General features: G+C 47.1%; 1 protein-coding gene across 4 annotated transcripts in view; it reads right to left on the bottom strand.

The window, feature by feature from the left end:
* LARGE1 (LARGE xylosyl- and glucuronyltransferase 1) overlaps positions 1 to 15,825 on the bottom strand; it is a 629,905-nt gene that overhangs the window by 563,878 nt on the left and 50,202 nt on the right. The window contains exon 1 of one of the 4 annotated variants that reach the window (XM_073006774.1): positions 7,958 to 8,148. The exons of 2 other annotated variants lie outside the window; for them this stretch is intronic. The gene's annotated coding sequence lies outside the window, so the exon portion shown is untranslated. Of the gene's footprint in view, positions 1 to 269; positions 334 to 7,957; positions 8,149 to 15,825 lie in introns of those variants that run through there. One more of the 4 variants, XM_038007532.2, reaches the window with a different exon arrangement.

Here is a 15,825-nt window from a genome sequence, read left to right as displayed (position 1 = left end):
AGGGGAAATCCCACCAGAACTGGGAATTAGATCCCGTTTCCAGATCCCTCTGACGCAGCCACTGTGTCTTCTTTGGTGGAAGAACCAGATTACAGCCCTAAACTTAGAGGCGGACAACGCCAAGCCCTAGGCTGGTGCTTCTACTTTTAGCTGTGTGAGCCAAGCGAGGTAGCTTACTTCAGCACAGATTGCCCAGCTGAAAAACAGCAACTTGCAAAGGTTTCTGTGAGGATTTAATAAAACAGCTTTGAAAACGCTACACATCTTACCTGGCTCACGACAGGTGCTCTACAAACGGCTGATGGATCTGAATCTGTTTCTTAATGTAGGTTCTGAAAAATAGACAAGGCCTCTTTAAGGTAAGATGAACTTGTCATTATCCTTTTTTGTCTCCTCTCTGTTCCCTAATTTTTGTTTTTCCAAGAGCAAGCAGAAAAAGCTAAAATAACTTTTTTTTTCTTTTTCTTTTTTTGAGACAGAGTCTCGCTCTATTGCCCAGGCTGGAATACAGCGGCGTGATCTCAGTTCACTGCAACCCCTGCCATCTGAATTCAAGTGATTCTTGTGCCTCAGACTCCCCAGTAGCTGGGATTATAGGCTCAGCTAATTTGTGTATTTTTAGTAGAGACGAGGTTTTACCACGTTGGCCAGACTGGTCTCGAACTCCTGGGCTCAAGGGATCCGCCCTTCTCAGCCTCCCAAAGTGCTGGGATTACAGGGGTGAACCACCGCACCCGGCCTAAAATAACATCTTTTAAGGGAAGGTTCATGGGGCAAATAGACTAGAGGCTCTTTTATTCTAAGCTGGAAGCCAAAAGAAACAGACTCTCCTCAAGGGCAGGAGAAAAAAATCCATTGTGAGCTTTTGATACCCAGACAGCTGGGAAGCCCCAAAAGGCAAGAATTCAATAAACACTCCCACTGGACATGCAACTGCAAGAAATGACGCAATCAGAAAAAGGCCAAGTTAAATTACAAGTTCACTTGCAGTAAGTTTTCAAGGAAACATACTAACAAAACACTTACTGAAATATTTCTTATAGTTGTTTATCGGTAAACGTTAGTAATTAGTAATTAATGCTCTCCTACATAAACAAAATGCCTATTTTAAATAGAAAACGGTAATCGAGTGCATCAGAGAGAATCTCTGGCCTATCACACAAGAGATCTCGCCTTTGACACCATAAACCATATTACTGCACACCCAGGGCAGCTACCTGCTTAAGACCTGGGCTTGAGAAAAAATGACTCGCCTCCAGGAAACAACAGATGCTGGAGAGGAAGTGGAGAAACAGGAACATTTTTACACTGTTGGCAGGAGTGTAAATTAGTTCAACCATTGTGGAAGACTGTGTGGCGATTCCTCAAGGATCTAGAACCAGAAATACCATTTGACCCAGCCATTCCATTACTGAGTATATACCCAAAAGATCATAAATTATTCTACTATAAAGACACATGCACACGTATGTTTATTGTGGCACTATTCACAATAGCAAAGTCTTGGAACCAATCCAAATGCCAATGATAGACTGGATAAAGAACACCACGGAATATTACGCAGCCATAAAAAAGGATGAGTTCATGTCTTTTGCAGGGACATGGGTGAAGCTGGAAACCATCATTCTCAGCAAACTAACACAAGAACAGAAAACCAAACACTGCATTTTCTCACTCATAGGTGGGAGTTGAACAATGAGAACACATGGACACAGGGAGGGGAACATCACACACCGGGGTCTGTCGGGGGATGGCGGACTAGGGAAGGGATAGCATTAGGACAAATACCTAATGTAGACGACAGGTTGATGGGTGCAGCAACCTGCCACAGCACATGTATACCTGTGTAACAAAACTGCACATTCTGCACATGCATTCCAGAACTTAAAGTCTAATTTGAAAACAAAATGACTAGCCTCAAGGGAGCTCACCTTACAAATGCAAACCTATATCATGATAATAATGTTGTATTACTGTACTTCCTAATTTCAGAATGACATCTCATCACAGTCATTTTTAAAACATGGAAACAAACACACGAGTTTTGGAAGAAGATTCAGCAGATGAAGAAGTGACACTAGGAAAACAACGGGCACCCAACAGATAGAAACAAAAAGCCTTTGTCTCACATTGTGGCCGCTGGCGGTATAAACTGGGTCCCCACCAGGCTTCTGGAAGAAGTGCTGTCTGAGCAGTGACTCAGAAAAAAAGGGGAGTTTTCAACGGGCCCAAAGCAGTTTCAGGCTTAACAAAGGCCATATTAGTATAAAATTCTTCTCAACTCCTAAAGCTGGAGGATCCTTGGAAGTAAAAAGCAGTCAGAAATCGGGTATCAAACAGAGACCGGGGGGCTTAAATCCAGGTGTGTTTTCTTGGTCTTGAGTGATTAACGAAATCAACAAAATGTAGCCAGGAGCTGGAAGCAATCCATTATGACACGTAAGATTCATCAAGGACGTGTCCAGCAACAGGTAAATGGGCAAACCAATGTGATATGTGGCAAATACATACAGTAGAAGGAAATATCATCACACGCTACACCATGTGATACAAACTTTGCAGACCTCATGCTAAGTGAAATACGCCAGTCACAAAAGGAGAAATGCTGTGTGACTCCACTCATATAAGGTACCTGGAGGAAACACACCCATGGAGAATGCTGCTTGCCAGGGGCTGGGAGGAGGGGAGAATAAGGAGTTCTTGTTCAAAGGATGCACAATTTCAATTCTGTAAGATCCAAACAGTTCTGGAGATTGGCTGCACAACAATCTGAAGATACTTAACACTACTGAACTTGTCCACCCCAAAATATTTAAGATGGTCAATCTTATGTGTATTTTACAATTAAAATATTTTAAGTTTTTTGTTAAATTAATTTTTTTTTTTTTTTGTACAGACAGGGTCTCACTATGTTGCCCAGACTGGTGTTAAACTCCTGGACTCAAGTGAGCCTCCTGCTTCGGCCTCCCAAAGTGTTAGGATTACAGGTGTGAGCCACGACGCCTGGCCTTTTTTGAATTTTTTAAGTCAAGAAGCTGATACTTAACCCCATAAGTATCTTAAATAAAATAATGTACACAATCTAGCCATACCACCTGGCATACCATAGACGTTCAAATAAACATTTGTTTCTCCCACTGCCTTTGTTTTCCGATTAAGAAATAAAGTTGTGGCCAGAGAAGTTAAATGCCTGGAGGGGCAATCGTAGTGGTTCGGAACTCCAGGGTCACAGTGTTCTGGCTCCACACTGGATTCTCTACTCAGCAGTAAGCGTGGCCTCGGAAAAGTGACCTAGCCTTTCTGACACTCAGCGTCCTGAGCTGTGAAGGTGGTGGTGTGATCAGCACCTCAGAGGGAGCTCTTCTGAGGATGGGCATGCAACGGTGATCAGGAGAATGCCTGGCCCACACAAACATGACTTCAGTGCTCACCAGGGCAACGTGGGGGCAAGACCAACACGTGCAAACTACCAGGCCACTACCCTGACCCTCCTGGGCTAGTCCTCAACTCCAGCTGCCCACAACAACTAGAATGGTGCAACTGCCTGCAAGCAGGAGCCAGCACAGGGAACACTGTGGGCCCGGCCAGCCTGAGGTCTCTCTGATAACCCACTGTACTGCCACCACAGCCACGACCCTAGCCCGCACATCCACGCACCCTCAGCAAGGTCCTTGGAGGGTGAAGCCTGCACTCCTGCCCAGTGCAATCCTGGGCACTGTCGCTAGAGAGATTTCATCCCTGAATCTCAGGGTGGGCAAGGATCCCTTAGGCTGAGAGTGGGTAAGGAAGCGGCATCGCCCAGGCAGCCTTTGCCTCGAATACCTCTCTTCTTCCTCCTTTTCTTCCACTCCCCTTATTCCCATCTGTGTGGCGAGGAAAAGGTCAGTAAGCACAGCTCCATCTTGGTATTCTCCCCAAAGCTCCACATTAAAGGAAAACTGACATCTGTGAGGAGATAACAGCTAACTCGTTTTTCCCTCCGTTAACTTGGTGGCCGAGTGCAGCCACCACCTGAGCTAAGCATGCCAGCCTTTGCTAACACCCACTCTGCAAGAGGACCAAGCACTGCAACTCGGCTAGCTGTTTCTCACTCCCACTCCTCACCCACCTACACACACACACACACACACACACACACGCACACACCCTTAGCCTACAATTAACAGCAACAACAAGAAATCACAACAGCGAATGGTAGCATATTGCCATAGAACAAGCCATGGAATTTGCACAAGATTCCTCGGACAAGCAATTAACCTCACTAAGCCTCAGGCTCCTCACCCACAGAATGGCCATGCAGACAAGCCTGGCCTCTCCATGCTGCCATGAAGATCCTTGACTGTCAAATTTGAAGAACTCTCCCACGCAGCATTTGGTGCCACTCCTCAGTCCTGCCCCCCAACACTTCACACCAGCCCCAAGAGCTCCTGCACCAGCAAATAAATGTTTTCACTGGGATGATGCAACTCACTTCTGCTCACCGCCCTTCAGTCAGAATGAGCCTTGTGGCCCTAGAAAGGGGCAGGGAAGGGGGCCATTCCTGTGTCCTCAGTAGAAGAGAAGTGGATTTTGGGAACCAGACGTTTCCTTTTTTTCTTTTTTGAGACAAGGTCTCACTCCGTCACCCAGGCTGGAGCAGCATGATCTCGGCTCACTGCAACCTCCATCTCCTGGGTTCAAGCAATTCTCATGCCTCAGCCTCTCGAGTAGCTGGGATTACAGGCACATGCCACCATGCCCGGCTCATTTTTTTTTTGTATTTTTAGTAGGAGAGGGTCTCACCATGTTGGCCAGGCTAGTCTCGAACTACTGACTCTCTCAAATGATCCACCTGCCTCAGCTTCCCAAAGTGCTGGGATTACAGGCGTGAGCCACCGCGCCCGGAGGGAACCAGACGTTTCTAACGCAGACACATCCTCTGTCCTCGAGAGCTCATGGCAAGTGGTGAAGACAAGCTACACAAACCCCTGGGAAGAAAATATCATGGAAAAGCTTCCAAAGATCCTGTAAGCTGCCACGGGAGCAAAGGAAGACTCTATTTACCCCACCTGGGAGCCTGCGACAGAGGTGTGTATGTCATCAGGGAAGGCTTCCTGGGGGAGGTTATATCTGAACATCTTGAACAATACAGGTGATCTTCTCACGAAAGAGGATTGACAGCAGTCACTGAGTAGAGAGGCTCCTGGCCTTGAACAACACTGCAATCTCGTCTTTTCCGGTGTTGAGGCCTGGGCTCCTTTATAACTGTATCATAAACCCACTCCGAGTGGGTGTACCTGACCCTGTGACCGCCAGGGCAGAATCACCAGGAACACGGGACGCGGAGGGCCAGCCGGACACCTGGGTCCCAGGGGAAACGGTGTGGGGACACAGAGGCCAGACAGGCCTCTGTTCCAATCCCAGCTCTGTCACGTGTCCTCGTGGGCCACTATGACGTTAGTTTGTGGGCTTGGTGTTATAAAACATAAGCTCTTTTTGTGAAAGCTGTGTTTTCATTGACCCAACAAATCTATTAACAAAAAAGGGGCAGTCCATGGTCAAAATTGCTACCAGAGGTAAAAAGTCAAAACAATATTGATGATTGATGTTTCTACTACACCTATATATTTGTATCTATCAGAGGTAGCACGCACTGAGTCCTCGCTAAGGGCCTGGCCAATTTCTAGTCTACTATTATTATTGTTGTTATTGTTATGCTCTTTCGCAGATGAGAAAATTGAGGCACAGAAGTCAGTTAAGCTGCCCAAAAGCATAGGAATGTGTTGCAGAAAGCGGTTTGCCTCCATACTGAGCCTCAGCAGGGAACTCACCATTCCCACTTCTCACTCAGCACCGTGGCAGACAGGAACACGGGAGCCGACAGTTTAGGGTTCAAGTCTCAGCTCTGCCACTCAGTCACTCTTTGATCTCAGGCGTGTCACCTCTGCAAGCCTCACTTCCCCCATTTCTGAAATGGAGGTTAATCCAACCTCATCAGGTAATTAAGGCAAAGCACTCACCACAGAGAAGCGTTCAATAATGCTGTCGTCTTTATTTCCTTTAGCAGTCAAGACGGTGGGGTCCCTGCCCTCTCAGCCTGCCCAACAGTCTCCTGTCTCAGGGGAAGGGCCAGGGGATAGCTGACAATGCCATCCCCATTTCTAGAAGACCTTATAAGCTCAGATAAACTTTATTAGAAATATAAAGGAGAAGCCGGGCCCGGTGGCTCACACCTACAATCCCAACACTTTGGGAGCCTGAGGCGGGCAGATCACAAGGTCAGGAGTTCGAGACCAGCCTGACCAACATGGTGAACCCTCGTCTCTAATGAAAAAAAAAAATGCAAAAATTAGCCGGGTGTGGTGGCGCACACCTGTAATCCCAGTTACTCAGGAGGCTGAGGCAGGAGAATCACTTGAACCCAGGAGGCGGAGGTTGCAGTGAGCCAAGATTGTGCCATTGCACTCCAGCCTGGATGACAGAGTGAGACTCTGTCTCAAGAAAAAAAGAAAAAAAAAAAAAAAGAGAAATGAGAGGAGATAGGAGTACTTTCATTTTCTAAAAATCGAAAATCGTGGTTCCTGAACTGGAAGACACTAAAAGTAACCCGGAGTTTTGAGGAGGCCAACATCTGGGGCACGCTCCCACTGGATTGCAGTTTCACTTGAAGGCAAAGTCATTATGCAAAATCCCACATCTGTTAATCTGGCCTAACTAAGGCCTCCCATGTTTCCAGGTGAACGTGAGGCATATGGAGCTATGACAAGCATCACAGAACTTCCATCTCCAGTGAGGTGTGCAGTTCCCCTTTCTTCTTCCATTGCCTGGCAATGGTTTGTACAGAACCTACCAGGCAAGTAAAGTCTTGACCTGACAGAGACAGGAGGAAGTTGGGAGGCAGGGAAGGTCAAGAAGACCCTTCAGACCACTGAGGACTATTAAGGTTCCTTGCAGGTTTAAGGGGCTCCCAATTACTTCAATAATTCTGGAGCCCCCATCAATGCCTACCACGGAGCCGGGACCCAGTGAAGACATGGAGGCCCCTATGTTCAGGAAGATTATTTACAATAAAGATGCAATAAAGTGCTAAGCTGATATAAATAGCCCAAAGCACAATAGATACTAAGCACATACACGATAAAGACAAGAAGGGAAGTAAAAAAAACCAATGCTGGCTTCGTGTTGCTGGGGAAAGCTACACAGGCAAGGTGCAGGTGGCCTTGGAGTGGAGAGCGCCTAAGTGTTCTTCCTTTACTTTTTTCAAAAATGCATACTTCTGTACATTTTACCAGGCAAGATTGTAAGCTCCTTGAGGGTAGGGATGGTGCCCTGTTTACCACACTATCCCCAATACCATGCATAGAATAGAGACTCAAATGCTAGATTGATGAATGGATGAATGGATAGATGGGCAGATGAAGAGTCAGCGCGCAGTCGCAGAAGACATGTAAGAGTTAAGTGGCCAAAGCCCACAGAACAGGGCTTTCCCCAGAGGCCCATGGCCACATTTTCCCTGTTCCTACTTTCAGAACCTACAGCGCTCTTAGCCTGCAGTCCCTGAATTTCACAATCACTGCCTATATTTGGACTGTACTCCTGATGTGGCCTCATCCTGCAGGCCTCTCTCACTCACTCACTCTCTCACACGTCTCTCTCGATCACCTTTAACCCACTTCTGCTCCTGACCCAGACCCCTGGCCCACCCCCAGGTTGGTTCACAGTTTCTGAAAGAGCCACAGCTGTGGGTGTCAGGCCCAGCCCAGCAGACAGCACATGTTTGGCTGCACAGTTATCATAAAGTGCTGCTGACCTCTACTGTGGAACAGAATTCAGTGACCTCTGCTTCCACATCCGTGCAGGACAAGCTCCCTCTGCTTTTGCTCCATAGCCCCAAGTCTAGCACAAGAACCTACTCCCCTTCACCCATCTTCAAGAAGGAAAGGCACAGCTCGGAGCTGTAAAATGTCACTATACCCACAAGCTGCAACCGTTTGTTCCCTCCAGCAAGACTGCAGATAATTTCAGCTGGACCTTCTCTTCTTCTCACTCTGACCTCGAAGTAGATTCTGTTTCATTTGTTTGTTTTCACGACAGAACATCCTGGTAGGGAATATTGGCGTCTTTTTTCTATTCAAAGTGACATTGACACAACTCCACTTTGTGCAAATAAGTATTTTCAACCTAAATGAGTCATTTGGTTGGAACAGTGAGTTCCCAAGTCTGCGTATAGGCTGACCTCTTTACCAAGAAGGGTGGCGGGTAGCACTGTGTTTAGGGCTGACAAATATTATAAACAATGAGATCTTTTCCATGGTGATATCCACTGCTGTACGCAGGGAAAATAAGGAGAAAAATAGGGTGATAGTTTAAAACTCTGGGCCAGGCAGAATCCAGCTACACTAGTATCTTTAACTTCTGACTCTTGTTAATTCATTTGTGGTTGTCAGGATTAACTTGAAGCATTTACTACATGTAAAACATCTGAAAAATACTCAGTGTATAGTAAGCATTCAATGTTAGCTGTTTTTTGTTTTTTGTTTTTTGAGACAGGGTCTCGCTCTGTCATCCAGGCTGGAGTCCAGTGGCATGATCTGAGCTCACTGCAACCTCTGCCTCCCAGGCTCAAGCAATCCTCCCATCTCAGCCTCCCAAGTAGCTGGGACTACAGATGAACACCACCATGCCCAGCTAATTTTTGTAATTTTAGTAGAGACAGGGTTTTGCCATGTTGCCCAGGCTGGTCTCCAACTCCTGGGTTCAAGCAATCCTCCTGCCTCAGCCTCCAGCCTCAGCTCTGGGTGGGCCCAGAGTTAACTATCCCGTGGTGGATGGATGTGGCTAACTCAGCTGTTGCCAGGTGACACTCATAAATGATCATAAAACAGTCTGCCTCAGCCTCCCAAAGTGCTAGGATTATAGGTACGAGCCACTGCACCCAGCCTGTTATTGTTCTTTAGAGACAGCATATAGGGGGCTGTGCTGCCCAGTATGGGAGTCACTACTCACATATGGCTATTTAGATTTCATGAAAATTAAACAAAATTAAAAATTCAGCTCCTCGGTTGCACTAGCCACCTTTCAAGTACTCAGTAACTACCCACGTCTAGTGGTGACTACATCGGATGGCGCAGATGGAGAGCAGTTCCGTCCTGCAGAAGGTTCTATAGGACAGTGCTGATAAGGAGGTGAAGGAGTGACGTGAAGCTTGAGGGTCTGTCTGACCTTGGGCGAGTTACTTCACCTCTCTGTGCCTCATTTCCTCATTGGTAAAATGGGGTAATGTAGCTACCTTATTCCGTCATAATAAGGACGATGGGCTCTGCAAGCACTCACAATAATGTTTATGATAATGGTAAACACTCACCAGATGGAACCCTAGAATGGAGGACAGACACCCTTATGGTGCAGTGTGGATTGCTGCAAGGATTAGAAAGATTTTTATAGAAAGCACCTCCCACAGGCCCAAACATAGCAAACACTCAGTCCATTCACTTTTTTTTTTTTTCAATAAATATTCACAGAGCACCTACTATGGGCTAGGCATTCTTCTAGGCACCCGAGACAGAGAAATGAGCAAAGGCCTTGCTCTCATGGAGCGTACAGTCTCACTAAAGGGGTTGATTATTGCTTACGCTAACAGGAACACCAACACGTCCAGCATATTACATATTCTCAGCAACGAAAAAGAAATGCCAACCACAAAGCTACCCACAAAGGTGGCGTCTGACAAAAGGGCTCTATTGAACGAATGGATGGATAGATTAATGAATGAGGGTGTGGGGACGAGGCTCAGTAATGCACAAGCGATGAACTGGGCTCTGGGTGGGCCCAGAGTCAATCACCCCACGGTGGACGCATGTGGCGAACTCAGCGGTTGCCAGGTGACACTCATAAATGATCATAAAGCAGTCTGCAAACAGTGTTATGTATAAAACCTTCATCATCATGAACAGGAATCTTAAGATCCAAATGACTGGGATAAACATGGCCTTTACGCACATGCCCTCTGGCTTCTATTCTGGACTCTGCTCTGACTCATCCTGTGGGCTGGGGCTGTTCACTCAGCGGAGGGACCAAACAGCCTTTCACTGGCCCTGGACAAATGAAACCCCCTAAGAGGGAGGTGTCCCACTGCCCAGAAAACCCCTCCCCAGCCCTCGGACTCACCTGCCGGCCTGAGCAACGTGCCTTCTAGCTCTGGTTCTATTATTCACGACAAAGGGGCTTTCCCGGGAGACGGCAAGTGGCACCACACGCCTGCCTGCGCTTCTATTTCCAAAATCTGAAAGCTCTGTTTCATAGGTTTGCAGCTCCCTGACAGCTAAATGTCATGGGATGGAGCCACGTTGAATCACTGGATCTACTCCTTACCAGCAGGCTGGGCCTCAGAAAGTTATTTCAAGTCCTCTAGTCCCGATCGCTCCTTTTTTGTTTAGTAAGTAAAAATAGTGCATGCTTCACAACGTTGTTAGTAGGATTACATGAGAGAACTCAAATAAAGTGCCCAAGTCTTTGGTAGGACCCAGCTCACATCCCATCTAGAATGCCAAGACGGCTAGACAAGAAGAGGAGATGCAGCTCAAGTACCAGTGCAGGCACTATCTATCGGGGCCACCTGGTCTACCTGTGCCTTGCCCAATGCCCTCTTCATTCAAAAGGGGAGGGCCACACCGGATCTGTGCCGCTTACCCTGCGATCTCTTGCAGTATACTACCCGCTCCATTTTCCCACACCCATGATGCATTTCATCCTGCTGAAAAGAATACAAAGCATATGGAAATTCAGTGCCAGAATTCATACCAGCAACCTCGTCCATCTGCGTAAGCCTTAGTTCCAAATGGTGACAACAGGCCTTTTGCTCATTCCAGGTGTCACATGTGCACGGGTGTGTGGGAGCAGCAACCCTGGAATCCATGGGACTGAGAGGGAACTACCACGGCCTGCCTCGTCGGAAGCAGAAACCCCTGAGGAACGCCAGGTTTGGAACGCTGCTTATATGTGGTTTTTAGACATGTGCTAAAATAAATAGCCAAGTTTTAATGTAAAAATGCCTGTCTTGAATATCACACTTCAAGACGAGAAGATGTCTAAGGGTCTTCCTGTGTCTGATCTACAAAGATTCCTGATAGGAGGTCACCTGGTGGGGAGGACAGGGCTGAAATGAGGTTAGGTGATGCTCCCCTAAACATTTTAGGTGGCCTAAAACGATTACTGTCCCTCACTTCTCCCCTCATCATCCCAGCCAGCATCTGCCACACCATGACCTCCTCTTGCCCACGGCCCTCCCTAACCTGTCCTTAATTGAATTACAGGCAATTTCCACTCCCCCAACCAGGCAGATTCCTCCCATCAAAAATCGTTTCTGTGCCTCTTATTGAACTCCTTCTTATTAAACTGCTTACTAAACTCCTCCCTTTCTAGTGATTGCCCACCCCCTGGTTTGGTCAACCAGAAATCACCTCTCATGTCAAATCCCAACTCATCATGCATTCTCTGTATGTCTACCCCATGGCAGGCACAGCACACAGACTCGACAATGACCACGGCTGACCTTGAGGGACTCAAAACCAAATGGAAGGGGGGGTTGCAAGGTACGTGGATTAACGGCCAAACTAAATGGGCAGTCACTAGTACTTCAACAGAATTCAAAGATGCTAGACATTCAGGGGAGGACTGGCTGATTCCAAAAGTGGGGACGTGGAAAGACGGGCCATGAACGAGGCTCCAAAAATGAGCAGAACGTAGACAGGGAGAGCAAAAGGGGGAAAGGGGAGGCCCTTTCATTTGAAATCCGACTTTCTGATCAATGCTCATCATTCCGGCCCTCTCTTACCCTTGGCGCCAGCCCCTTTGGATCCACTTAAGATTTCTACTGTGTCCTCCTCTTGTCTGTTGGTTGGCTACTCCCTGCTTGATCTGACCCCTGCAGACCTACTCACCTTCCCTACTCCCTGGGCTCTGACCCAAAACAGCACTCTCAGAGTTGGCATTAAGTATGGCAAGGCTAAAATTAGGACTGTTTCCATAGATATCTAGACTTGTCTGTAGCAAATGCTTCAGCTCCCTCCCAAGTGGAAAAAAAAAAAAAATGTATTTTCCATTCTGACTGCAAAGCAACCCAGGGGTCTGGAAAATCGAAGCCTCCTCACATCTGGACATGCCTCTGAGCTTCCCAACCCCATGGGAAGGAAAAGAGGAGCCTCCTCGGGTCTGTGCAGTGGTTTGCAGGGGAACTACAAAAGCCATTTGTCCTCACTGGACAAGAAAACACCAGGCAGAAAAGGAGGTAGCAACCATGGGAAGCACTCGCATGTCCAGACCACCAGCACATACGTGCACACCCTCGTGTCATCCTGGGAGGGGATCCCTTCTGGGAGGTGGCTCGCCTTTCTCCCCATTTCAGAGATGAGGCAACGCAGACCAGGAAAACTACATAATTCAGTGTCACTGGAAGACGAGCCACACCACAGTGAAAAGATGGAAAACGGAAATTCAAAGATGTTCAGAGAACTGCCCAAAGCCACTCCGCAAAGGGCCATCAGGAGGACAGAGAAGCAACAACAGACACCGCTGATGCTGAAGGCACTGTTTTGTTCCAGGTTCTGGGTTCAATACTTCATGTGAAGTCTTGCATTTCACCCTAGTTATGAGTTGAGTTGTGTATCCTCCACAAAGATGTGCTGAAGTCCTATCCCCACTCAGAATGTGATATTATTTGGAAACAAGTTCATTACAGGTATTATTCAGTTAAGATGAGGTCATACTGGAGAACGGTGGGTCCTTAACCCAGTCTGACTGGTGTCTTCCTAAGATGATGGCCATGTGATGAGACACACAGAAAGAGTTCCAGTGATGACAGGGGCTTAGAGTAATGCATCTACCAGCCAGAGTGCCAAAGAAAAGCTAAGCAGAGGCCAGGAAGGACACAGGTTTCAGAGAGCATGGCCCTGCCAACACAACTTTGGCCTCTGGAATCGAGAGACACTATTGATTCATTTCTGTGGTTTTGAGCCAACCAGTTTGTTAGGGCAGCCTTCGGAAACGGACACAGTCCTCACCACAATTCTATGAAGACAGGTACTGACACGGTTGGGTTTTACACATGAAGTCACTAAATCTTCATTAACAATAAATAATACCAGTGACAGATATCAACATGGTACCAAGTGCTCTACAGACAAACTCATTTTATTGCCACAACAACCCTAACCCCACAACATCCCCATGACTGTCCATTTTGGTTTTTGTTTTTGTTTTTTTTTGAGACAGTCTCAATCTGTTGCCCAGGCTGGAGTGCAGGGGCGCAATCTCGGCTCACTGCAACCTCTGCCTCCTGGGTTCCAGCAGTTCTCCTGCCTTAACCTCCTGAGTGGCTGGGATTACAGGTGTGCACCACCACACCTGGATAATTTTTGTGTTTTTAGTACAGACAGGGTTTCCCCATGTTGACCAGGCTGTCTTGAAATCCTGACCTCAGGTGATCCACCTGTCTTGGCCTCCCAAAGTGCTAGGATTACAGGCGTGAGCCACCGCGCCCGGCCTGTCCCATTTTAAAGGAGGGAAAATTGACGCATAAAGAGATTAAATCATTTGCCTAAGGGCACAAGGCTTGTATGGGGTAGAATGTGGATTCAAACCCAGATCCAGAATCTGTGCCCTGACCCACTAGGACCAGAACAGTGTCTGATTGCAAATGGAACTCAGAAGGTCTGGTGATGCAGCCCACATCCCTTGCCTCTTTAAAACTTGGTATTCCACCTGCTAACAGAATGCCCTGCACTCAGGAGCACCTTAAAACATGTATTTCATGGCATAAACAAATTAATTAGATGGGTAGTGGTTTGCATATATCCCATTAGCTCAAATTAAAGTATATTTATATTCATTTTAAGGCTGACCCAGGTCTATAGCAGCAACAGAAATCAGAATAGGAATACCTGGGGTGTCTAGAGTACAAAGCAGGCAGAGTAAAATAAAGCTCCTGTCTTACAAAGCTTTTATGTGCTAGGTCATTTCAGTAAGCATTTAATGAGCACATATTGTGTGCCAGCACTGTGTCAGGTAAGTGGGATACAAAAGACACAGACTCAGCCTGGCAGGTGCTCCATCTGGAAGGACATGGAAATGGCCACATTACCATATATCCAGGTACGTACCAGGACTGAAGTCAGAACAGAGATGCTATTAAAGGACAGAGGAGAGGTATCGAAATCTGCCCAGGTAAATAGCAGATGGCTTTAGAGCATCTGGTACCAGACCTTTACCCTTAATTTCAAGCTTCTTACTTTAAGGCTAATTTAAACACCACTACTACCAACCTCCTTCCCCTGTGGGCACACAAGCGCCCCCGCGCGCACACGCACACACACGCACACACACACACACACACGTACTCCTCTGTCTTCCCTCATTCTCTCCTTTTTTCTTTCCCTCTGCAACTTTTCACTGAAACACTTGATTTTTTCACTGCATGAACCACACTGGTGACCCACAGAACAAATGGCAATATTCATCTAATGATTACTAATCCATAATGAAGCAAATAAAGCTAATTGATGACCTTCAGAAAAAAAACTTTAAGGTCAGAGCCTTGAAGTACTAAAGTTCATAGCTAACTAGCAATGGTGATTAGTGTTAATTCATCTAATAGGTCTCAGCACCAGGAATTCAAGTCTATTTCTAAATCAGCAAAAGAAAAGAAAACAATATTGGTGAAAGGAATGAGGAACTAGGGTGGCAGGAGGTGGGGGTGACAGGGGGGGGTTCCTTCGAGTTGAAGAACCCAAAATAGAGCATGCTCTGACATCAACCTTTCAGCCAGTCACTCGTCCACCCACAGAGGCTGTTCACTCCACACAGAGCACACTGTCTTGACTGTCATGTGGCTTAGCAGTGAGAATGCAGACTCTGACGTGACGCTGCCTTCATTGCTTGCACTGTGAAATGGGCCCAGCATCCACTTCACAGAGTCATTCTCAGGTTGAGTGTACCAAAAGTGCTCAGAACCTTCCATGGCACAGAGTAGACACTCAGTCAATGCTATCCATTATTTTTATTATTTCTAGCACGATCTTTGCCACCAAAGAATTTAACACAGTTCCTGAGAAAATACACAGCAGCTGCTATCCACCTTCATCACCACCATCATCATCGCCATCCCCATCATCACCACCAACACCACCACTCCACCAGCAACACACAAGCTGTGGGCACATCCTTTACGCCCTTGAACCTGAGGTTCCTACAGCTATGAAGCAAGTTTCATGAGAATTTACAGACTGAACGCTAAGTGCAGGGCACCCTGAGGGCTGGCTCCGGCTCCCTGCGAGCTGGTCTTACGGAGCACACTGGCAGGAAGAGCCAGAAACCAAGTGAATTTGGAGCATGGCAAAGAGCCATGGCCATGCGCGGTGGCTCACGCCTGTAATCCCAGCACTTTGGGAGGCTGAGACGGGTGGATCACCTGAGGTTAGGAGTTCGAGACCAGCCTGGCCAACATAGCAAAACCCTGTCTCCACTAAAAATACAAAAAATTAGCTGGGCATGGTGGCGGACACCTGTAATCCCAGCTACTCAGGAAGCTGAGGCAGGAGAATCGCTTGAACCCATGAGGTGGAGGTTACAGTGAGCCAAGATTGCACCACTGCACTCCAGCCTGGGTGCCAAGAGCAAAATTCTGTCTCCAAAAAAAAAAAAAAAAAAAAAAAAGCCATGGAAGTGATCTAGCTGGGAAAACACACAAACAAGCCTCTTACATTAAAATTGGATCCTTTTACCAGAAAGCACACCCACTCACCTCTGCCTGAAGCACCCCCAGCAAGAGGGAGGCCCAGGGAGGAGGGTGCA

The sequence above is a fragment of the Chlorocebus sabaeus genome, chromosome 19 (assembly GCF_047675955.1).
Source record: "Chlorocebus sabaeus isolate Y175 chromosome 19, mChlSab1.0.hap1, whole genome shotgun sequence".
Lineage (NCBI taxonomy): Eukaryota > Metazoa > Chordata > Mammalia > Primates > Cercopithecidae > Chlorocebus > Chlorocebus sabaeus.
This window is presented reverse-complemented; position numbering and strand designations above follow the sequence as displayed.